The 15,515-nt window shown below is 37.8% G+C and overlaps 1 protein-coding gene across 31 annotated transcripts in view; it reads left to right on the top strand.

Moving 5' to 3' along the window:
• Nucleotides 1–15,515, top strand: part of LOC309631750 (uncharacterized protein) — a gene marked incomplete at its 5' end in the record, with an annotated part of 60,205 nt that overhangs the window by 6,072 nt on the left and 38,618 nt on the right. For 6 of the 31 annotated variants that reach the window (XR_014246490.1, XR_014246493.1, XR_014246495.1 and 3 more), the window contains one exon: nt 12,065–12,179. The exons of the other annotated variants lie outside the window; for them this stretch is intronic. The remainder of the gene's footprint in view (nt 1–12,064; nt 12,180–15,515) is intronic. 31 annotated transcript variants of the gene reach the window in all.

The raw sequence follows: 15,515 nt of genomic DNA, 5'->3' as shown, positions 1-15,515 counted from the left end.
TAGGCCAACACATCAGGCTCTTCCAAGTCCTCTTCTGTCTGAGATTCCTCCTCCAGGCTTTTGTCTGGGACTTATGGCACTCCATCTCATAACCCCTTTCCTGCTCTCCATTTCATGTCAGTGTCTCATCTTCTACATCTCTTTTAATCTTTCAGCCTGGTTACCTCTTCACTTCATTTTCTTTTGCAATAGATCTTTACTGAGGCCTATTCATGGAACATTAGCAAAAATTGGTTCCTCTTCCAGTTAGGAGAATGGAGAAGTAAGACTTCAGATCTTCCCAGCAAGTGAGGATGGAAGTTTTCATTCTGTCCTTGAAAATTTTGTGGGCAAAATGAAACAGAAACAGTTAAGTTACTTTACTAAAATTGGGAGAATGTTTGAACCCAGATTCAAATATCTGTTCCTTTATAGTCTGGCCTAGAAGGGAGAGGGACCATATATTGGTAAATCAATTGGTAATTGCCAATTTGGTAAGTTCTAAACTCTGAAGGTGAACTTTATGTAGGGAGTTCAGAGCTGGGTTTTCTGAGAAGACACTTGAGCAGGGACTGGAAAGGTGACAGATTACCAGAGTAGGGGGCGGGAGGTGGGAAGGCATTTGTTCAGCTACTGTGGGAAAGAGTGTGTTTGTAGAAAGCAGCTGGTCTATAATGTTTATAAAATGGTGAGAGCACAGTGCTGGTAAGTAGTAGGCTCAGTCTCTTGCTGATGTTAACTGAGTTTAATACCCCATTCCTCTAAGGCTGGACCATCTGCTGCCTCTGCCTTGTCTTATAGCTTCAGTTTGCCAGCATCTGGTACAGTACCTTAACTTAGCAGACACTTAGATGTTTGTTGAGTTCAAAGATAATTGTGTCTTAAACCAGGAGATCAGAAACCTAGCCATTTTTATTTTTTGGCAGGAGAGCTCAGTCTTTTTTCAGATGGTGTCACTACTCGGGCAACTCTGGAATGAAACAAACAAATGTTACCTTTATTATTACTCTAGTAGAAGGAGGTTATTTTAACAAGATGCCACATGTTCGGCCTTATTCTAAACTTTATTACCCAAATCTTGTCCATCTAGATGCAGTATTTTAAGGATAGAAGTGTTGCATTTTAACCAGCAGATGTCCTTATTGTTCAGCAAGATTTTTTTTTTTTTTTCCCCCAGACCAGTAGCTACAACAGTAGATGGGAATTCTGTGCCTTGAATTTGTTAGTGATAAGCTGTGGTAGACAAATGACAAGCCTCAACAATAGTAAAACCAAAGGGATTATGCTTTGAAATTCAAATGTGAAAGGCCCTCTAGCATTTAATGACTTGTCATTGATTAATTCCCTTCTCTTTTATTCGATGTATATCTGATTCTCTTGCCCAGAATGCAGTGACAGAGAAAGAAACAAGGAACCTGTGTAACCTTTATAGCTTCCAGAAGTTTGCACATTTGTGATACACCCATTCCTTCCTTTCATTCAGCAGACCTTCCGTGAGCATGTCCTTTGTATTGAGCGCTATCCTAGGCATAAGGAATATGGAAGTGGTCAAGAGAGACAAGGGATGGAGGAGCTTACATTATAGTAGTTTTTTTCCAACGTGTCTTTGTACAAAACTCTTGGTTAACTCTTGTAATTTACTAAATTATTGCAACTGCCCATGAAACTTGCTCATAATTAACTTAATGAGGGATTAAGACAAAATATGAATCAAATCACTTAGTATCATCAGATTGATCTAAATTGCAAATATTAGGAAAGATGGACCAATCTCTTGGTCTTGCTTAGTCAAAGCACTTTGAAACATATCTGGCAAATAGTAGGTGCTCAAAAATGTCAGCTATTATTATTTGTCTTTATCCATCATAACAACAAATAATGAAAAGCAGGAAAAGAGAATTGCCTTATTTGTTGAGTAGGATTTCTTAGGGCAACAATTTTATTTCAGTGAAGAGGATTGGTATATAAAAAATTCTTTAATATATTAAGATTTGTATTGAAATCATAATAGCTAGCAAGTAGTCTTTCTAGATATCTTTTAAACTTATTTTAAACTGTGTTTCATAGTGGCAGTCTATTGCTGAAAGGTATGGAAAGGGATATTATAAGTTCCATTGTTTTACATTTTTTGTTTCTCTGAAACTGTTTCTTGGAAATTGGCCTGTTTTCATGTTTCTGGGCAAAGTGTTTTAAGCACTAGAGAAAGTGATATGGCCTCTTACTTAAGGATGCATTGGATACCCTTAATATACATGCAACAGATACATACAGACACATGCAAGGTAAAGGTTTTTCTTGACCTGAAATTGTTAGAGGTAAAATCTAAACTCAGTAGGAAACACTGTTTTTCAAGCAAGCTATTCCTCCCCCCAAATTACCTGAAATATCAACCTAGTCTTATAATACCTACCTAATTTAAGAATATCTACATTATATATATATATTTAAAAAATTTATTTAATTGAAGTATAGTTGATTTACAATGTTGTGTTAATTTCTGCTGTACAGCAAAGTGATTGTTATACATATATATACATTCTTTTTCATATCCTTTTCCGTTATGGTTTCTCACAGGATATTGAATATAGTTCCCTGTGCTATACAGGAGGACGTTGTTGTTTATCCCTCCTATATATAATAGTTTGCATCTGCTAACCCCAAACTCCCAATCCTTCCCTTCCCCACCCTCACCCCCCTTGGCAACCACTAGTCTGTTCTCTTATGTCTGTGAGTCTGTTTCTGTTTCATAAAGAATATCTATCTTATATTAAGTATAACCATAGTAAATTAAATTCCAGAGCGTAATACCTTTGTTATAACAACTGCACCTTAAGTGGACAGACCTGGTGAAGACATGTAATATATAATTGTTAATTTAATGAAATTGGGAATAACAGGATTAGGAAAGCAGAGTTTCTATGGGCCATCTTTCAGACTTGTGAATATTATTATTATATATAATCATATAATTGTAGCCACTGCAGCAGTATTATATTTATATTAGCAAACCTAGGGTAAAAAAAAGATATGTAACTTCAGCAGTGAGAGTATCACTAATGTTTTCTTCCTGTGTCTTTTGTGTTTCTTACCAGAAGGTTAACATTTATGCTGAATTTTAGTCTGTGATGGTTCAACCTGGTGTAGCAAGACATAAGGCTATTACAGCCTTTGTTACCCCTTTCTCTATTTCCATTATAATTGGATAAGCTCACTTTTGTTGAACAAGAGCCCATTTCACATGATACTGCAGTCTTTTCTCTCTTTTCCTTTTCCAAAGAGCCATCTGCTGTGGAATCATTCTCTGTTGAGCACACTCTTGATCTTGAGCCTGTAATAAATTTTCACAAGAGTCTCAGAGGAACCCATGCTGTTTTCCCGTTGTAGACCAATTGCAGGGAAATACGTGATACAACAGTGCCTCATATATAATGTTATAAATAACTATGTTATTTGAAAATGTTGTAGTAGGTATAGTATAAGCAGTCTGTCTCTTGAAATGGGTAAAAATGAAAATAAACCTGAAACCCTCTGCTTTTAGTCCTTTCCTACCTCTCTTGTCATCACAACTACACTTTTATAAAGTAATAAATTGAATGAAGGATTTAGAAATTAGATATTCCTAGGATAGGTGGCTTATACCTAATGGTAGGATGCAATAAGTGACCAGTGTTTTCCTACCATTTCCATATTCACTTGGTAGGAAAATCTGATATTATCAGATATTTTATTTTTATTAAATTGAAAATAGGAATCAAAATGGTTGAGTTCACTTATTTTTATTGTTGTTTAAGCAAACAAAAGGTGAAATTCAACCCCAAGTAACTTTTTTTAAAGTCATAGATTATACACTATAGGTTTGCAATGAATGAGTCTGTCATTTCCTCAGCAACAGGCCTTCGGAGACCTCCTCAGACTCTAATAGCTATTCGTTCTACTCTCTCAACAAATGACCTTTACAGAGACTTTTAAGCATTAACTTCCTCAGCAGCCTGCTGCCCCCACCCCTGCTTATGTGCTCATCTGAGCTCATCCTAAACTCCTTTCCTCCAATCCTGGAGATGTTCCTTCTCTTATTCAAAGCTAATCCCTTCTTTTGTGTTTTTTGATCTCATCTCCCTCCCAGGACTATGCTCATTCCTTCTTCTATGTTTTCAACCATTATAGCCTGGTTTCTGCCTCCAACATGCCTCTGAAGATCATTAACGACTTCCACATTGTTAAATCCATGAAAATATTCTATTATCATTTACCTTAATTTTTAGCAGCATTTGCTCCTTAAATGACTATGTCATTCTTCTTCGAATACTCTTTTTTTCTTGGCTTTGAGATACAGTACTCTGGCATTCTTTCTGCCTCTCTAAATGCTTCTTAGCTGGCCTGGCTTTTAAATTTCATAGTTCTTCATGGTGACCTCCTAGGCCTACATCTCTTCCTCACACTATCCTCTTTCTAAGTGATATCATCCACTCCAGTGGCTACAGTTGCTCTCTATACACTGATGACTCCTAAATTTATAACTCTGTTAATCTATTATTCAAATGCCTTGTTGGATGTGGTACTTGGCTTAAATGTGGAAGGCTTACAGTGTGGAAAGTTGCATTTTCTAAACATGGCTGCAACAGTATTTCCCATCCAATGTGCTCTTCATATAATACGGTTTGATACTCCTTCCATCAAGAGGTGGAGGTGTATGACTTCTCCCCTTGAAACTGGACAGGTTTTGTGGCCGTTTTTAACCAATAAAGTATGTAGGAAGTGGTGCTATAGGACTTGTGAAGATAGGTTATAAAAGACCTGGCAGCCAACAAGTAAGCAGCCATCATATAAGCAGTCCAGCTGCCATACTGTGAGGAAGCCCAAACTAGCCCATTCAGAAAAACCACGTGGAGAGGCACTAAGAACATAAAAAAGAAGGATGATTGGAGATCCCCTAGCTGCTCCAGCCTCCCCTCCAAACTAGTTATCTATTGCTGCCTAACAAATTACCCCAAAATGTAGTGGCTTAAAACAGCAAGCATTTATTATCTCACAGTTTCTATGGGTCAGGAATTCAAGAGGGCTTAGCTAGGTGATTTTCTTAGGGACTCTCATGAACTTGCTATCAAGATGTCAGCTGGGGCTTCAGTCATCTGAAGGCTTGACTGAGACTAGAAGAGCTAGTTCCCAGATGGCTTACTCATATGGCTGTTGGCAAGAGGCTTCATCCTTGGCTGTTGGCTGGGGGCTTCAGTTCCCACTATGTGGGCCTTTCCATAGAGCTGCTTGAGTGTCCTCAAGCACAGGGCAGCTGGCTTCCCCAAGAGCAAGTGATCCAAGAGTAAGGATGCTGCAGTGCCTTTAATGACCTAGTTTCAGAGGTTACACATTGTCACTTATATTTTAATCCATTTATTAGAAGTGAGTCACTATGGTAAACCCACACTCAAGGGGATAGGAATTGGGGTCCACCTTTTGAAGGAATTTGTGGGCACCCTCCATCCATTGTTACAGTGCCCACCATTATCTGACTGCAAAGGCATGAGACACCTGCAAGGTGGAACTGCCTATCCCAGCCTTTCCTAAAATTCTGATCCATAGAAACTATGAGTGGTAATAAAATGATTACTGTTGTTTGAAGCCACTATGTTTTAGAGTAATTTTTTTTCAGCATTAGCTAACCATAGCATGGAGTCTTTTGGATTAAACCTTGGAAAGCCAGAAAGTATTCCCCTCTTCTTTGGCATCCCCACAGACTTACCTGGGGTTTCTATTTCTTTTTCTTCCTCTAACCTAGGATTTTGACTCCAAGAAAGAAATAGCATATGGGGGGTCCTTCTCAGGTACCTATTAGCACTTGTTAGCTTATAAACATTTTAATTTCCTTTTGGTTGGAAAAACTGCTCTTATATCATTAACATTTCCCCCATGCTCTGGTTCATGATATAAACTCTGATCTAGGTGGTCTAGACCCTTCTCTTACTTTTTAAATGAAAGGTTTTAGAATCCTCAAAAATCCTTTTTTTTCCTTTATAGTTCCTGGCTCTTAAAGATGAAAAGTTCTGGATTTCAATATGGTCTCACATAAATTTATAAAAATCCATTCAGAAATTTAATTGACTTCTTAGTTCTAGCCTGTATGTATGTTCTTCCTCTGAATCAGAGCATGGAAAACTATCAAAGCTGCCTTTATGGTGGGGGAAGGATAACAGGTATAAGAAAGTGCAGGAAGGAACAGCAACTCATTAATAGCTCAAAGATATGATTATACTAAAGGAATAATTAACATACAGCATTTATATTAAGTGGTATTTGATTTTACATAATAAAAGTTTGCACAAAGTATGTGTACATGTCATAGTTCATTATCTTTTTATCTATTTATTTATTTGTGATAGATTTTGAAATTTGGGAGGTATGGAATGTATACCCAGGACTGGAGTTCCAATTTACAAAATTGTACCATAGGAAATGGAGACTGAAGGAAACATGTACCTGGGAATTACCAGTATTTTTAGTAGACAAGCAACTCAGCAGAGTGCTTTCCAAAGACTACAGAGATGCTTCTGGGTTTCAAAAGGCTGGAAGTGGAGTATCCACCTGAGTCCTTTCCAATGATAGGGAGATAAGACAGTGGCAAGAGGGCACAGAAGTGGTAATAGGGCACAGTTCAGAGGTGTTGAGCCCTCTCACAGGAGATGAAGGATTAAAAAGATTAGGATTTTGAAAATCTTATAGGTTAGAAGCTGAAAATTCTTGTTACATATTACTTTCAACATATTTTAAAATATAACTGATGCAAGCACTTGCAAGCCATGGTGGTGCAGAAAAGAAATGTTGATGCAATAGATGTTCCCATATTTATTACATTACTAATAATATGAAATAGTTATAGAAATTACCTGAATTCTACATGTCAGTAATTAGTAACATAGAGGTTACCTGAATATCTGGGCAGGAAATGGAAGTTCCGCCAGTAGCTCAAAGAGGCAGAGTAATGTTCTACATTTCCTGGTTGACCAGACATTTTTAACGTGCCTTCTCCCACAGCTTACATCAGAAGGGCGGGTGTAACTTATTCCACAAGGAATTTCTTCTAAGAGGGCCTTCTTGTACCTGGTTAAATCTGGAAAAATGACACATGGAGGCTCACATAGGGCTTCCTGATGACTCTTGCTTTATGTTTATTTGATTCTAAAGAAACTTTCTCCATGAGAGCTTCTACTGGTGATGAGGCCTATTCAGCAACGAATTATTTTGTAATCAGGCATGTTGCAATCTGTCAGAAGTGCAGTTGTCCATCTGCTGTGTCATTTCCACTGACATTATAAACTATAGTCTATTTGGACTGTTTTGGAAAGACAGAAATTGGCTAGTTCATCCTGTTTCCTTTACTGATGTCTCGGTGTCAGTACAGAAAATGTGGCTGAGAAGAAATTTAGGTGAAGTTCTTAAAATCTGTGATGGTTACATTTAGCCTACATTTCTGTTAAGAAAGTGATTCATACTTCATGTCTATTTCCAGTAGCCAAAACTAACACTATGTTAAGCCTAATTAAAAGCTCTCTCAAATTGCTAACTTCAAAGTTGCTGTAAGTAGCACAATTAGGAAATCTACACTGATTTTTTTTTTAAAAGAAACCATGTTTTTTCTACCATGCTTAATCCTGCCCCTAGAACCCTTGTTTGTTTAAAAGTTGTGGACTTTAAAAGGAGCTGTGGTACCTGCAGCTTTGTTCTTCTTTCTCAAGATTGCATTGGCTATTCAGGGTCTTTTGTGGTTCCATACAAATTTTAGGATTACTTGTCCTAGTTCTATGAAACGTGCCATGACTATTTTGATAGGAATTGCATTAAATCTGTAGATTGCTTTTCATAGTATGGAAGCTTTAACAATATTAATTGTTCAAATCCATGAGCACAGTATATTTTTCCATTTACAATAAGTCCCCTATATACAAGCCTTCAAGATGAGAACTTTCAAAGATTCGAACATGCGTTCATGTGTCCAGTCATGTAAGTTAGTTCTATTTGAGGAGGCATTGTTAATTTTTGAGGCACAGGGCTCGAACATAGAATAGTACATAAAGGTTGCAGCAGCCGTTCAGAATGCAATCCAATGCTACCGTGTCATCTACGATGAGAAAAAAGAGCTACTACCAGACATCACTGGATTGTTTTTTCAAGAGGGTAGATAGAATTGAATCCAGCAAGGAACCAGAACCTGTGCCATCAACGTCAGTGTGAGTGAAGTTGCAGCTTGCCCTCCATCTCCTATTGCTGACAATCCTTCAGCTCTACCATCTCCCACCTCCTCTTCCTCCTCCAGTCAGTAACTCTTCTTGCCTGTTCACTCGATGCCAGCCCCTGTATACCAGCTGTTGTACCGTACTACCGTACTTTTCAAGGTACTGTACTATAAGATTAAAAATGTTTTTTATGTATTATTTGTGTGAAAAGTATTATAAACCTATTACAGTACAGTACTTTATAGCCAATTGTATTATTAGGCTAACTTTGTTGGACTTATGAACAAATGCGCTCTTGGAACAGAACTCGTTCATATGTAAGGGACATACTGTATTTGTGTCATCTTTAATTTTGTCAGTTGCCGTATAGTTTTCAGAGTATAAATTTTTTCCTAGATATTTTATTCTTTTTGATGCAATTGTAAATGGATTTTCTTAATTTCTCTTTTTGGTAGTTTTTTTTTTTTTTTTAAGTTCCTTCTTTCTTCTTGTTTCTTTTTTCTCTTTCATACTGGAGGTGTTCTTAAAATACCTGGCCTTCCTTGGCTCTCTGTCTCATGAGACCAAGACAATGAAAACCTATGTTTAGAAGCTATGGGGAGGAAGCAGAGGGAGAGATTATTGACTGATAGATTTTACTGTAGGGCTTAGGGTTAATCTGGCCAGGCTTGGTCAGTTTTGTTTTTTTTTTAATGTAATTGTTATTTTATATTGGAGTATAGTTGATTTACAATGTTGTATTAGTTTCAGGTGTACAGCAAAGTGATTCAGTTATACATATACATATATCTATTCTTTTTCAGATTCTTTTCCCATATAGGTTATTACAGAATATTGAGTAGAGTTCTCTATGCTATACAATAGGTCCTTGTTGATTATCTATTTTGTTTTATTTTATTTTCTTAAAGATTTATTTATTATTTATTTATTTATTTTATTTATTTTTGGCTGCGTCAGGTCTTAGCTGAGGCACATGGGATCTTTCATTGTGGAGCGCAGGCTCTTCGTTGTGGTGCGTGGACTTCTCTCTAGTTGTGGTGTGCGGGGTTTTTCTCTTCTCTAGTTGTGGCGTGCGGGTTTTCTCTTCTCTAGTTGTGGCATGCAGGCTCCAGGGCACGTGGGCTCTGTAGTTGTGGCACGCAGGCTCCAGGGCACGTGGGCTCTGTAGTTTGTGGCACGTGGGCTCTAGTTGAGGCACGTGAGCTCAGTAGTTGTGGCACATGGGCTTAGTTGCCCTGTGGCATGTGGGATCTTAGTTCCCTGACCAGGAGTCAAACCCGCGTCCCCTGCATTGTAAGGCAGATTCTTTACCACTGGACCACCAGGGAAGTCCCTGATTATCTATTAATATGTAGTGGTGTCTCTATGTGATAGTTTGTTGTTAGTGTATAGAAATGCAACCAATTTTTGTGTATTTAGTATCCTGCAACTTTACTGAATTCATTTATTAGTTCTAATAGTTTTTTGGTGGAGTCTTTAGGGTTTTCTATATATAGTATCATGTAATCTGCAAATAGTGACAGTTTTACTTCTTCCCTGATTTCAGACTATACTGCAAAGCTATAATAATCAAAACAGTATGGTACTGGCACAAAAACAGACACATAGGTCAATGACAGAATAGAGAGCCCAGAAATAAACCCATGCTTACATGGTCAACTAATCTATGACAAAGGAGGCAAGAGTATACAATGGTGAAAAGAGTGTCTTTAATAACTGGTGTTGGAAAAGCTTGACAGCTACATGCAAAAGAATGAAACTAGACCATTTTCTTACACCATATACAAAAATAAACTCAAAATTGATTAAAGACTTAGATGTAAGACCTGAAACCATAAAACTCCTAGAAGAAAACATAGGCAGGTTGCTCTTTGACATTGGTCTTAGCAATATTTTTTTGGATCTGTCCCCTCAGGCAAGGGCAACAAAAGCAAAAATAAACAAATGATAAACAAATGGGACTATGTCAAATTACAAAGCTTTTGCACAGTGAAGGTAACCACTAACAAAATGAAATGGCAACCTACCAGATGGAAGAAGATATTTGCAAATGATCTGTCTGATAAGGGGTCAATATCCAAAATGTTTAAAGAATGCATACAGCTCAATATAAGCAAACAAACAAACAATCTGTTTTAAAAATGAACAGAGGACCTGAATAGACACTTCTCCAAAGAAGACATACAGATGGCCAACAGGCACATAAAAAGATGCTCAACATCACTAATCATCAGGGAAATGCAAATCAAAACCACAATGACATATCACCTCACACCTATCAGAATGCCTATTATCAAAAAGACAAGAAAAAACAAGGGTTGGTGAGAATGTGGAGAAAAGGGAAGCCTTGTGCACTGTTGGTGTGAATGTAAATTGGTACAGCCACTATGGAAAAACAGTATGGAGGTTTCTCAAAAAATTAAAAATAGAACTACCATATAATCCAGTAATTCCATTTCTGGGTATTTATCCAATGAAAATGAAAACACTAATTTGGAAAGATGTATGCACTCAGTGTTCACTGCAGCATTATTTACAATAGCCAAGATAGGGAAGCAACTTAAGTGTCCACTGGTGGATGAATGGATAAAGAAGATGTATGTATATTATATATTTTATATATATATATATATAAAATATTACTCAACCATAAAAGAGAATGAAATCTTGCCATTTGTGACAACATGAATGGACCTAGAAAGTATTATGCTAAATGAAATAAGTCAGACAGAGAAAGACAAATACCTTATGACCTCTCTTATATGCGGAATCTGAAAAACAAACATAACAAGATAGAAAGAGACTCATTGATACAAAGAATAAACTAGTGGTTGTGTGGGGGGGGCTGGGAGGATGGGTGACATAGGTAAAGGGGAATAAGAGGTACAAAATTCCAGTTATAAATAAGTCATGGGGACGTAATGTAACATAGGAAATGTGGTCAGTGATATTGTAATAACTTTGCATGGTGACAGATGGTAACTAGACTTATAGTGGTGATCATTTCATAAGGTATAAAAATATTGAATCACTATGTTATACACCTGCAACTAATAAATATTGTAAGTCAATTGTACTTTAATGAGAAAAAGAAAAAATGCTAACATGCATTTTAACATGCATGGCAAATCTCCAAATAAATAATGTTTCTATATTTCAAAAATAAATAATAAAAGGAGCTGTGGCAGTACTCACATGTCAGCTAGGGTTTCTTGTCTCCTATCTCATGAAGTCAGTGTAAGATTGTCTCAAATGCCCAGTTCCAAAGTCCAGTTACATTGAAAGCTTTCCATAGTCTTCTGCAGGTTCTCAGAGTTTTATGCTATCATGGTTCTCTCTTCCTTTAATTCTTGCATCGATTTTACCTTAAAGAATTGAGTGTCTTCACCAGTTATCACAGGGCTTCTCATTCCAAGATTTTAGCGACGTTAAGAAAGGAGTCATACCCTTCCAACATTTGCCTGGCTTCTTTTTCTCTTCTACTCTCTCTCTTACTTCTCAGAACAAAGCCAGTTCCTCTTCTTGCCTCAGACATAGCATTTTAGCAGGCTAATATTCTTGATCTTACTTGTGGTGAAGTCTGCTACTGATCCCCATGTTTATTCTTCCCTTGTTCAGTAGTAATAGTAGAATATTTGTGTGCCAAGATAATAATTCCTGGTAATAATTTCCTAGCCTCCTGTGCAGCCAGGTTTAATTGCATGACTGTCACTCTGGCCAAAGTGTTGTATGCAGCACTGATGTTTACAACATCAGGGTATTTTCCCTAAAGGAATGAGCCTGCCCTCCTTTTTGCTTTCACCTCTTCCTTCTGGCTGGAATGTGGGTGTGGTGGTAATGAGTCATTTTTAACCTCACAGATAAAGGCTATAGGAATAGTGGAGTGACAAGATGGATTGACATGACGGAGTTCCACACACCTGACTTTTCCCATGCCTGTCCTTGACTGATTATGCCCTGTTACATGGGAGAGAGGTAAACTTCTATCTTCTTCTTAATCTATTTGTATTTTGGGTTTCTGTTTCTGCAGCTGAGTCTATATGCTAATCCATACAAAGCCTTCAAGCTCTTACCCTTCACACCAAGGCATTTCTTAGACACTTTCTAAGAAGAACTCTGATGAACCAAATTTCCTCCCCTCTTAATATTTATATATTAAACTTTGTGTAGAAAGGGAAGATGAGTGACATTTCCTTAAGTAGAGATGTGAGAGTAAAGGTACTTTAGGTGGAGGGAGGTAATATTTCATGAGGTAATATTCAGAAAAGTGTAAAGCACTTCTAGAGGATAAAAACCCTGCAATTTGAGTGGAGCATAGGGGAATTCTGGAAAACAAGGTTGGAAATGTGACTTCAGTGAGGTAAGGTAATGGAGGAGTATATCGGTGAGCCTTGGCTAATTTGTTGTGTCACAGAACACCAACTTTAGTGTCTTACAAACAGTTATTAGTTCACTGTTAATGGGTTGGCAGTTGGGGCTGGCAGCAGTTGGTCAGTTTCACCTGGGCTTACTCCTGCAGCTGAAATCAGTTGGAAGATTAACTGGGATTGGGTGGCCTCATTCACATGTCTAGTTGATAGGTTGATGGCTGCTGTGGCTTAGTTCTCCTCCATGTTGTCACTTCAGGCGTCTGACTTCAGATTGTCCAAATGGCAGCAATGTTCCAAGAGCAGCAAAGAAGACAAGTCTCAATGCTCACTTTCTAAGCCTCTAGTTGTTTCATATTAGCAAGTCAGTGGCCAAGCCCACATGTATAGATAATACTTCACCTCTTGGTAGGAAGGATTGCAGATGATCAGAGGACAGTATTTTATAATCTGATAGATCCTTGAATACTAAACTAAGAAATTTGGAATTTTAATTGGTAGACAGTGAGAAAGGAAGGGCACAGATTTAGAGACCAACCTTAGATGTAGCCAAAAAACTCTCTTTTTAGAAGAGTTTTAGATTTATAGAAAAATGGAGACGATGGTACAGAATCCCCATATACCATACATTTAGTATCCCTTGTTATTAAGGTCTTACATTAATATGGTATATTTGTTACAAGTAACGAGCCAATACTGATACAGTATTATTAATTAAAATCTGTGCTTTATTTAGATTTCTTTAGCACTTACTAATATCCTTTTTCTGTTCCAGGATCCCAGGATACCATATTACATGTAGTTGTAGTGTCTCCTCTTGGTTGTGAAAGCTTCTAGACTTTCCATGTTTTTGATGACCTTGACAATTTTGAGGAGTACAGGTCAGATATTCTGTAGGATGTACCTCTATTGGAATTTGTCTGATGTTTTCCTCATAGTTAGATTTGGTTTATGAGTTTTTGGAAGGAAGACCACAGAGGTAAAGTGCCAGTTTCAACATATCAAAGGTACATACTGTCCTCATGACTTCCCGCTGTTAATGTGAATCTTGATCACCTGGCTGAGGTAGTTTTTGTCAGGTTCCTCCATTGTAAAGTCACCCTCCTGCCAACACCCCCTGCCCCCAACCGTGTACTCTTTGGAAGGAAGTCACTATTCTCAGCCCACACTTAAGTAGTGGGATGTTATTCTCCCTGTTCTTGAGGATGGAATATCTACATCAGTTATTTGGAATTGCTCTACATGGGAGATTTATTTCTTCTTCTCCATTTATTACTTTACTCAGTAATATCTTTATATCAGTATGAACTCATGGGCACTTACATACTTTGGGTTATAACCTGATACTAATTTTTATTTTTTTGCTCAAATTGTTCCAGATTTGAGTTGGCTTCTGTGCCCCTTTGACATACCCTCGTCAATCATAGGCCAGTGTAGCCTAGAAAGCCAGGCTGTACCTGTATAGGGAGCAGGTTGCATAAGGCATGGAAGGCAAAAAATGGAAGTTGCGTGAGGACAGCCAAAGGGTGGTGGGAATTAAGGAAATGCTTATTAACTCTTTTTTTTTTCCCACTTCTTTAAAAAAATTTTTTTTATTTTTAAATTTTTATATATTTACTTATTGGCTGTGTTGGGTCTTCGTTGCTGCACGTGGGCTTTCTCTAGTTGTAGAGGGTGAGGGCTAGTCTTCGATGCGGTGCGCAGGCTTCTCATTGTGGTGGTTTCGCTTGTTGTGGAGCACGGGCTCTAGAGCGCAGGCTCAGTAGTTGTGGCGCACGGGCTTAGTTGCTCAGTGGCATGTGGGATCTTCCCAGACCAGGGCTTGAACCCGTGTCCCCTGCATTGGCAGGCGGATTCTTAACCACTGCGCCACCAGGGAAGCCCAAGGAAATGCTTAACTCTTTTTTCATATAAATTGGAGAAAATAAGAATTATCCCATTATGACAGATTTTAAGGTTAAAGATATCATCAGGGAAAAGCCAGATGTTGACTGTGTTATTATAGCTGAAAAAATACTTCTGGAAGAGTTTGAGGGTGCAGAGAGCTTTTACAATTGAACAGAGATGCCACAGAATGCAGTGGAAGGGGCTAGTGAAGTGCTCGGCAGAGGTGGGAGACTGGGGAAGAGGGAGGGGAAAAGATGGAGATTTAGGTTCATGAATCAAAAGGGTACTTATAAGATAAGATGTTACAATATATCAGTATGAGCCCCAGAGTAGGGATTTGGTAGTTAAATACATGAATAAAAATATCTCCGACAAATGGCAAATTAGTGACTAATAATTGTTTGCTCAAACAATTATTTGGGATAAGATGAATGAAGAGCATATGCTGCTTATTGGAGTTGTCAGTACTTAGCTGAGCTGTTGACAAAAATGGAAGGATATTAAATTAGAACCGCTGTCTCATGGACTGTATTCAGAGAATACCGGAAACACTGGTGCTTTAAATATTCACATGAAAAAGTCATAATGCAAATGACTTTTTACAATATGTGAAAAAAATTATAGAATGATATATGGACTATGTCATTATACTTTCTTAGGTTGGGGAGAAGGAAAGATAATGGTTCTTTCTCCCACAATACTCTACATTCCCAAAACATTTTGGTACGTATCTCTCATTTGGGGTTTTCATCTGGGGAGAGATGGGAGGTGGGAAGAATGCTCTGAGAAGCAGAGACAGAATTAAATTGAAGAAAAAGCATACGCTCCCTTACTTATCTCTTACCTCCCCCACCCCGCCCCCAACCTTGCCACTACTGGAGAACTGGCTTAGGGTGAAAAAGAGATCAATGATCTCCATGTGCCTGCTTTGAGCAACACAATGAGAACAGAATCAGAAACTGGATTTAAACTCAACTTTGAAGGCAGAAATACCTGAAATTTTTGAGGTGAAGAACTGGACAATTTAAAATGACCCAAAATAACAAAACAGAATTGT

The sequence above is a fragment of the Balaenoptera borealis genome (genome assembly GCF_965194805.1).
Source record: "Balaenoptera borealis genome assembly, chromosome: 7".
In the NCBI taxonomy this organism is placed as follows: Eukaryota; Metazoa; Chordata; class Mammalia; order Artiodactyla; family Balaenopteridae; genus Balaenoptera; species Balaenoptera borealis.
The sequence above is the reverse complement of the archived record's forward strand: the minus strand, read 5'-3'. Positions and strand labels throughout refer to the sequence as shown.